Source organism: Sorghum bicolor, chromosome 1 (genome assembly GCF_000003195.3).
Source record: "Sorghum bicolor cultivar BTx623 chromosome 1, Sorghum_bicolor_NCBIv3, whole genome shotgun sequence".
Lineage (NCBI taxonomy): Eukaryota > Viridiplantae > Streptophyta > Magnoliopsida > Poales > Poaceae > Sorghum > Sorghum bicolor.
The window spans coordinates 53,726,652-53,734,265 of NC_012870.2; positions in this window are offsets into that span (position 1 = coordinate 53,726,652).

The window sequence follows — 7,614 nt, forward strand, 5'->3', positions numbered from 1 at the left end:
CGCGGCCAAGAAAAAGAAGATCAACACAGGGATCTCCGCCACAACATCCCTCCCAAAGATGCCCGGGATCGCATCAACAGGCGCGCCGCAGAGAGAGCAGTCCACGAAAACCTGCGCCGCATCGAGTACGACGCGACCCACGGTCCTCCGGGCCTAAGGCAGTTCTCCTCACACCTCCGCCAGGTCGTGTGGCCCCGAAATTTCAAGCTCGAAAAACTCAAAAAATACGACGGCAAGGAGAATCCAGAGAACTGGATCACTCTCTATGAAATCGCCGTCCGATCAGCGGCAGGAGACGAGCACGTCATGGCTAATTACTTCCCCGTAGTCCTCGACCAGGCTGGTCATCAGTGGCTTCTCGGCTTGCCCGAGGACTCCTTCGACTCTTGGGAAGAGCTACGACAGGCTTTCATCGACAACTTCATCGCCACATGCGAGCAGCCCGGAAACAAGTATGACCTTGAAAGGATAAGAGACAGGAAGAATGAACCTCTGCGTGATTACATCCGACGATTCTCGGATATGCGCCTAAAAATCCCGAAGATTTCCCACGACGAGGCCATATCAGCCTTTATCAAGGGTTTGCGTTTCCATGAAGCGCTGAGGAACAAGCTGTTGCGTAAACGCCCATCAACGGTAGCAGAGCTCCTCGCCACGGCTAAAAATTACGCCGATGCTGATGACGCAGAAAAACTAATCCGAGACGATGCGAGAGGCACCGACCAGCCCTCCCGGCGAGATGACGGTCGTGGTCGCTACGACAACAGAAATCACCGCCGTTCCGACAACCGCGATCACCGAGAGGGTTGGGATCGGCGGCGCGACAGCCGCGACGACTTCAGAGGAAAGCGCCCTCGCGAATACGACCACGAAGTAAATACGGTCAAACGTCCCAATGGACGACGGGACTACCAAGACGACTACAACAAAACGTTGAAGGGACCCTGCCAGCTACACCCAAAGTCTAACCACACCATGGAAGAGTGCCGCGTCCTCAAAAGCATCTACACACGGCGGGCCGCCCAGGACGACTCCGCCAAGAAAAATAACAAGCACGACGGGCATGGCCACGAAGATGAGGACGAGGACCAAGATAGGGACCCCCGACACCAATACGTCAGCCCCACCGACGTGGTCCACTCCATTTTCGGAGGCAAGGTCTCTACTGAGTCCAAGCGAGAAAGAAAGCTGTTAAAGAGAGCCTGCCTCAACATAGACAGCACGGACGGGCTGATCGCAGATCCGAAATTCCCCGCGTGGTCCCACAGGGAGATCTCATTCAGCAGGAAGGACCAGTGGGCCGCTATCCCAGATCTCCACGACGAGATTCGCGACGACCTCGTCGAGGCCTATGTGGACGACGTGGTCGTAAAAACAAGGGACGCGAGCACCCTAATCGACAACTTAGACCGAACCTTCAAGGCACTCAATAAGTACAAGTGGAAGCTTAACCCCAAGAAATGCATTTTCGGCGTTCCTTCCGGTCTACTGCTCGGGAACGTCGTCAGTCGCGACGGCATACGACCAAACCCTTCAAAAGTCAAAGCCGTACTCGACATGCGACCACCGAAGAACGTCAAGGATATTCAGAAGCTAACCGGATGCATGGCCGCCCTCAGCCGTTTCATCTCAAGGCTGGGAGAAAAAGGCCTCCCTTTCTTCAAGCTATTGAAAGCGTCAGAAAAATTCTCCTGGACCGAGGAAGCCGACGCCGCGTTTACTCAGCTTAAGACCTTCCTCACTTCACCGCCTGTCCTCACAGCGCCTCAGCCCAATGAAGACCTGCTCCTTTACATTGCTGCAACCGACAGGGTTGTTTCCACAGCAATAGTGGTCGAGCGAGATGAACCAGGTCACGCCTTCAAGGTCCAGAGACCCGTTTACTTCATAAGCGAAGTTTTAAACGAATCCAAGGCCAGGTACCCACAAATACAGAAGCTTATATATGCCATCCTGATAACGTCAAGAAAACTGAAGCACTACTTCGACGGCCATCGAGTCCTGGTGACAACCAGCTTTCCTCTCGGGGACATCCTGCGCAATAAAGACGCCAATGGCAGAATCGTGAAATGGGCAATGGAATTGTGTCCATTTTCCCTGGAGTTCCAGAGTCGCACCACTGTCAAGTCCCAAGCCCTGGTCGATTTCATTGCCGAATGGACGGATCTCAACGAGCCCTCCGTTCCCGATGTCTCAGACCACTGGTCAATGTTCTTCGATGGGTCCTTGAACATCAACGGTGCAGGCGCTGGGATACTGTTCGTATCACCCAACAAGGACAAACTCCGTTACGTCCTTAGGATCCTTTTCCCGGCGTCAAACAACGTCGCCGAATACGAAGCATGCTTACACGGCATACGACTAGCCGTTGAACTGGGGGTCAAGCGCCTCTATGTCTACGGCGACTCCGCTTTGGTCATCAACCAGCTCAACAAGGAGTGGGACGTAACCCACGAGAAGATGGATCTTTACTGCAAGGAAATTCGCAAATGGGAAACTAACTTCTATGGCATAGAGTACATCCACGTGGTCCGGGATAAGAACCAAGCAGCAGATGCGTTGTCAAAGTTAGGCTCATCTCGGGCCCAGATCCCGCGGGGTATTTTTGTCCAGGACATCCATGAACCAAGCGTAAGCCCTCCCCTGGCCGACAAGCAACCCACCGAGGCCATGCTCATAGATGACGCCACTCCGACAACCGGTGGGCGTGACTGGCGTACCCCGTTCATCAAATACATATCAGACGGGACAGGCTATCAGGACAAAACAGAGAACGAGCGCCTCATCCGACGATCAAAGAACTACATCCTGGTCGACGGAAAACTCATGCGGAAAAACGCAAGCTCCGAGGTACTGCTCAAGTGCATACCCCAAGACGATGGTATCAAGCTCTTGGAGGACATACACGCCGGATCTTGCGGCAACCACGCTGCATCTAGAACGCTGGTCGGAAAGGCTTTCCGAGCAGGTTTTTATTGGCCAACCGCGGTCAGCGACGCAGAAAAACTGGTTTGACATTGTGAAGGATGTCAGTTTTTCGCTAAGAGAACCCACGTACCTGCTCATGAAATTCAAACCATCCCGTCGTCTTGGCCCTTTGCTTGCTGGGGGCTCGACATGATCGGACCATTTAAACCAGCCCCGGGCAACTTCAAGTTTGTCTTCGTGTTAATCGACAAGTTCTCCAAGTGGATTGAATACATGCCCCTGGTCAAGGCAACCTCCGAGAAGGCTGTGGAGTTCCTCAATCAAATCATACACAGATTCGGCATTCCGAACAGCATAATCACCGACCTGGGCACTCAGTTTACTGGCACCACTTTTTGGGATTTCTGCGATGACAGAGGCATAGTCATAAAATATGTGTCAGTGGCACATCCACGTGCCAACGGTCAAGTTGAACGTGCTAACGGAATGATCGTCGACGCCCTAAAGAAAAGATTGTACACCGAGAACGACAGAGCACCCGGTCGATGGATGAAAGAATTGCCGGCAGTGGTCTGGGGCCTCCGAACTCAGACCAGTCGAAACACAGGGGTGTCTCCTTACTTCATGGTGTACGGTGCAGAGGCGGTCTTACCGACCGACATACACTTCGAATCTCCCAGAATCGAGCACTTCGACCAGGCGACCGCCGACAACGCCAGAGAACTCGAAATCAATTGCATGGAGGAAAAGCGTTTAGTTTCATGTCTCCGAACAGCAAAATATCTCGCGGCAGTCAGGCGATACTACAACAGGAACGTCAGGGACCGTTCCTTCGTGGTCGGCGATCTGGTGCTCCGATGGAAAACAAGCCAGGAGGGAATGCACAAGTTATCCACTCCCTGGGAAGGACCCTTCGTCGTGACCGAGGTCACACGACCTACGTCCTACAGATTGGCACACCCAGACGGAACTCGAGTACCTAACTCTTGGCACATCGACAAACTGCGACGTTTCTATCCATAAAGTTTTAATGACTTTCTTTTGTAAGTATCTTATAATTTTTTGATAATAAGATTCTCTATTTTTCGCCTATACCTTGTCATACACAGCACTCGGCAAAACTCCTGCAATGGATGCTCTTGGCGACAACCAAGACAAACACGGTGACACGTCACTCAGATATTGTACAGCGCTCAAAACAACAGTCATGACAAAAAAGAAAACTTTATTACAAACTTTACATACAAAGTTTACAATAAATACCCTGACGGGCAGATACTAGTCTATGCCTACAGACTACTTTATTGGCCTAGCTGCTCGGGCTGATCACCCGCCTGGCCCTGCTGCCCGGACGAAGGGGTCGGGGCCACCGGCGCCTGGCTGGTCGAGACCGCAGGCGTCGACCGCCCATCTCCAGCAACGGACGCGCTCGACAACTCCCTGGCCGACCTGTCTGAGCTCGGCTGGTCTGGAGGAGTGGCCGTTCCGCACAGGTTGATGTCGCCGATCACCGTCGACGACAAGTCCAGCAGACTACCCCGAAGTTCGTCCGCTTCCTGTGGGCCGACTTCCTTCGGGTACCCCTTCTCCAGCCTGCTCAAGTCGACCAGGGGGTAGTGGGCGCGTACCATGCTGAGGACGTGCGCGCCGGCAAACTCCCCGGCGTCCTTCACAAACTGCTGGAGCCAGTCCCACGCCCGTTGCGCCTTCTCGACCGGGGTCAACGGCGGCACGCGGGGCTGGCTCTCCGGGAGCTCGGGACTGATCAGGTCCAGGACCGGGGACACTCCCTTCCAGATCCTGCAACAGTTGACCTTCCAGGAGTCCCGGTCCTTGACCAGCTCATCCAGGTGTTTTTTGGCGTTCACCTTGAGCACTGCAAACAAAACGAAACGTTATTTTCGGCATACCAGACAAGCAAAGGGGCAGGTAGCAACCAACAAGGCGGCACCCATTACCAGCTAACTCCCGGTCTTTTCTACCCAGTTCCTCTTCCGCTCGCCGCCCGGACTCCTGAGCACCGGCGAGCTGTTGGCTGAGCTGCTCCTTCTCTTGTTGGAGGCTCGTCACCTCCTCCTCCAAGTCTGCGTGAATATCAAACTGGTCAGCGAAGCAAACTATGCAAGTACGCGAAACTGCTCGGAGCGTGTGACTAACCTTCCTGCAGCCGGTACTGGTCGGCCAGACGACGAGCAAGGTCGAGACGACGCTCCTTTTCGGCGCTCATCTCGACCACCTTCTCTCCGACCTCCGCCCGCAACCGGTCTACCTCCGCGGCAAGGGCCTTGTTCTCGGCCATGACGCCTTCTATCTGGTCAAAGCACCGTTTCCGGTACTTCGCCGTTTTCATAACATCCTACAAAGCAAGCATATAACAATGCGCAGAAGACAAGGCAAAAGAATGCACGGCAGCTCAAAACGCTGCTTACCTTGACTTCGTCGACAAGGCGCTTGGCCGCGCGCTCCACCCTGGCGGCCTCTTCGGACTCGGCAAGCTCCTCATGACCGATAAAGTGATCCCCGCGTTGGCGCCACACATACACGTGTTGGCGGCCATCACGGGGACGACCCTCGATCTCTTCTACCTCGTCGTCGGAGGCCGCCCTGGTCTCCTCCTCCTGGGCTGCGTCACCCCCGGCGGCGGTCCCAGGCGTCACCGCCCCTTGGACCAGACCTGGGGAGCCCGCAGCCGGAGAGGCCCCTGCTTGGGGCGGCGGGGGGACTTCACTCCCCCCGGCAGGAGGAGCGGTCGGAGACCTTCCCTTCTCCGAGGAGTCAGTTGGGGGAGCCTCCCTAGCCCTGGTCGGGCTGCTTGTTGTAGTCGGCGCCGCGCTTGGGAGCTCCTCGGTGCTCCCAGGCGCGACTGCAGCAGTCGGCTGCTCTGTGGTCTGGGGGGCCGCATCCCCAGAACCGCGGGCAGGCTCGCCCGTTCCCTGGCCGGCAGTTTGGCCAGGGTCGACATCCGATGCCGCACTACAAGAACAAAAGTTAAAAAAAAAAAGGGAGTCCAAAATACGTAAGTTGAACACTTACAGGTCTGACCGGCGATGGGTCGCGGTGAACCTCCTCCTCGCCCGGCCGGTCGGCGCCGGTGCCCCCACATCGGCAACTTGCGGGGCAGCTGCGCCGCTGGCCACTCGATCAGTGGCGACCGGTGCAGCGTCGGGGCGGCCCCGGGGCCGTCGGACCAACGATGGTGCAGCTTCCTCGTCGTCGTCGTCGTCGTCGACGATCCGCACGAGCCGACGACGCTTCGGCGCTTGGCTGCTCTCCGCCGGTAGGTCTGCCGGCAGCTCCGGCGTCGGCAGGGGATCCACCGGCAATGGCCTTTTCCCCGCCACCCTCTCCTCGGAGGTCGGGACGGGGCGGGCTCGGCTTTCCTCTGGCGGGACCTCTCCCACAGGATCTTCCATCCCCGGTGCCAGTGATACGTACATTACGCACCGGTCGACATCACCGACCTGCAAAAGTAACAAAGATGAGCCAACTACAGGCGACATACGAATGATCAAACGAAGTCTGCTACATACCTTTGGTGCTGGTCGTCCTAACTTGAAGGCTTGCACCCGATCACTGCTACGGGTGAAGCCCCCATCCGCGAAGTTAAACAGCTCGTTCAGCAGCTGTTGTACCTCCGCCTTCTCCAGGATCTCCGACCGCATCCTGGTCGGGTCTGCGCTTCCGGCATACTCATACGCCGAGTGCACCCTCTTCTGGCAGGGCATCACCCGGCGGCAAATGAAGTTGCCGACCACGCTAAGCCCATCCAGGCGCGACCAGTCGATCAGCTTCATCAGATCCGCCACTTGACCGCCGAACTCTGGGCGGTCAGTCCAGCTCGCCCTCTTCTCGGGAACGTACCCCACGTCGCAGAACGTGGAGCTGCCCGGTTCCTCCCTGACGTAGAACCACTTCCTGTACCATTCGGTCAAGGAGGTGTTCCATGGGCAGTGCAGGTAGCGATTCTTCATTCCATCACGGAGGTTGAGGTATACTCCACCTGCAACCTTGGAGCCTCCAACTGCTCCCTTCTTCCTCAGACAGAAAAGATACCGGAAAAGATCAAAGTGCGGCTCTATGCCAACATAGGCCTCGCACAGATGGATGAAGGTAGAAATAAGGAGAATTGAGTTCGGGTGCAGATTGCAAATCCCGATCTCATAGTACAAAAGAAGACCTTGAAGAAAAGGATGGACAGGAACACCAAAACCTCTCTTAACAAAGTCTTCAAAAACGACGACCTCACCGGCGCGAGGATCGGGGTAGCTCTCCCCCTCTGGTGCCCTCCAGCCGCCGAGCTCTGCGTCGTGCAGCAGCCCCATATCGACGAGGTCACCAAGTGATTTTTTGGTGCTGCGAGATTTCTTCCATTCCTTGGCCATCAGGTCGGCCCTCTTCCTGGAGTCGCTCTTCGCCATTAGAGGTGCGAATGTGGGCAGGAGTTAGGAAGATGCAGGTGATTGGAGAAGATGAGAACGGAAGGTTTGAAGGCAATGGCCGGAGAAGCGGTACAGGCGGTCCTATTAGGCCCTTATAAACCAGCGACCCCACCTCCCCCACTTCCTGTAATCTCGGGAAGTGGGCAGGCCATGCGACGGACGCGGCGTTTCGGTTTACAATGATTATAGACAGTTAATGCGGCGGAGTTTTCGTACCAATTGATGGTTTCCTTTTCTCAAACCACGC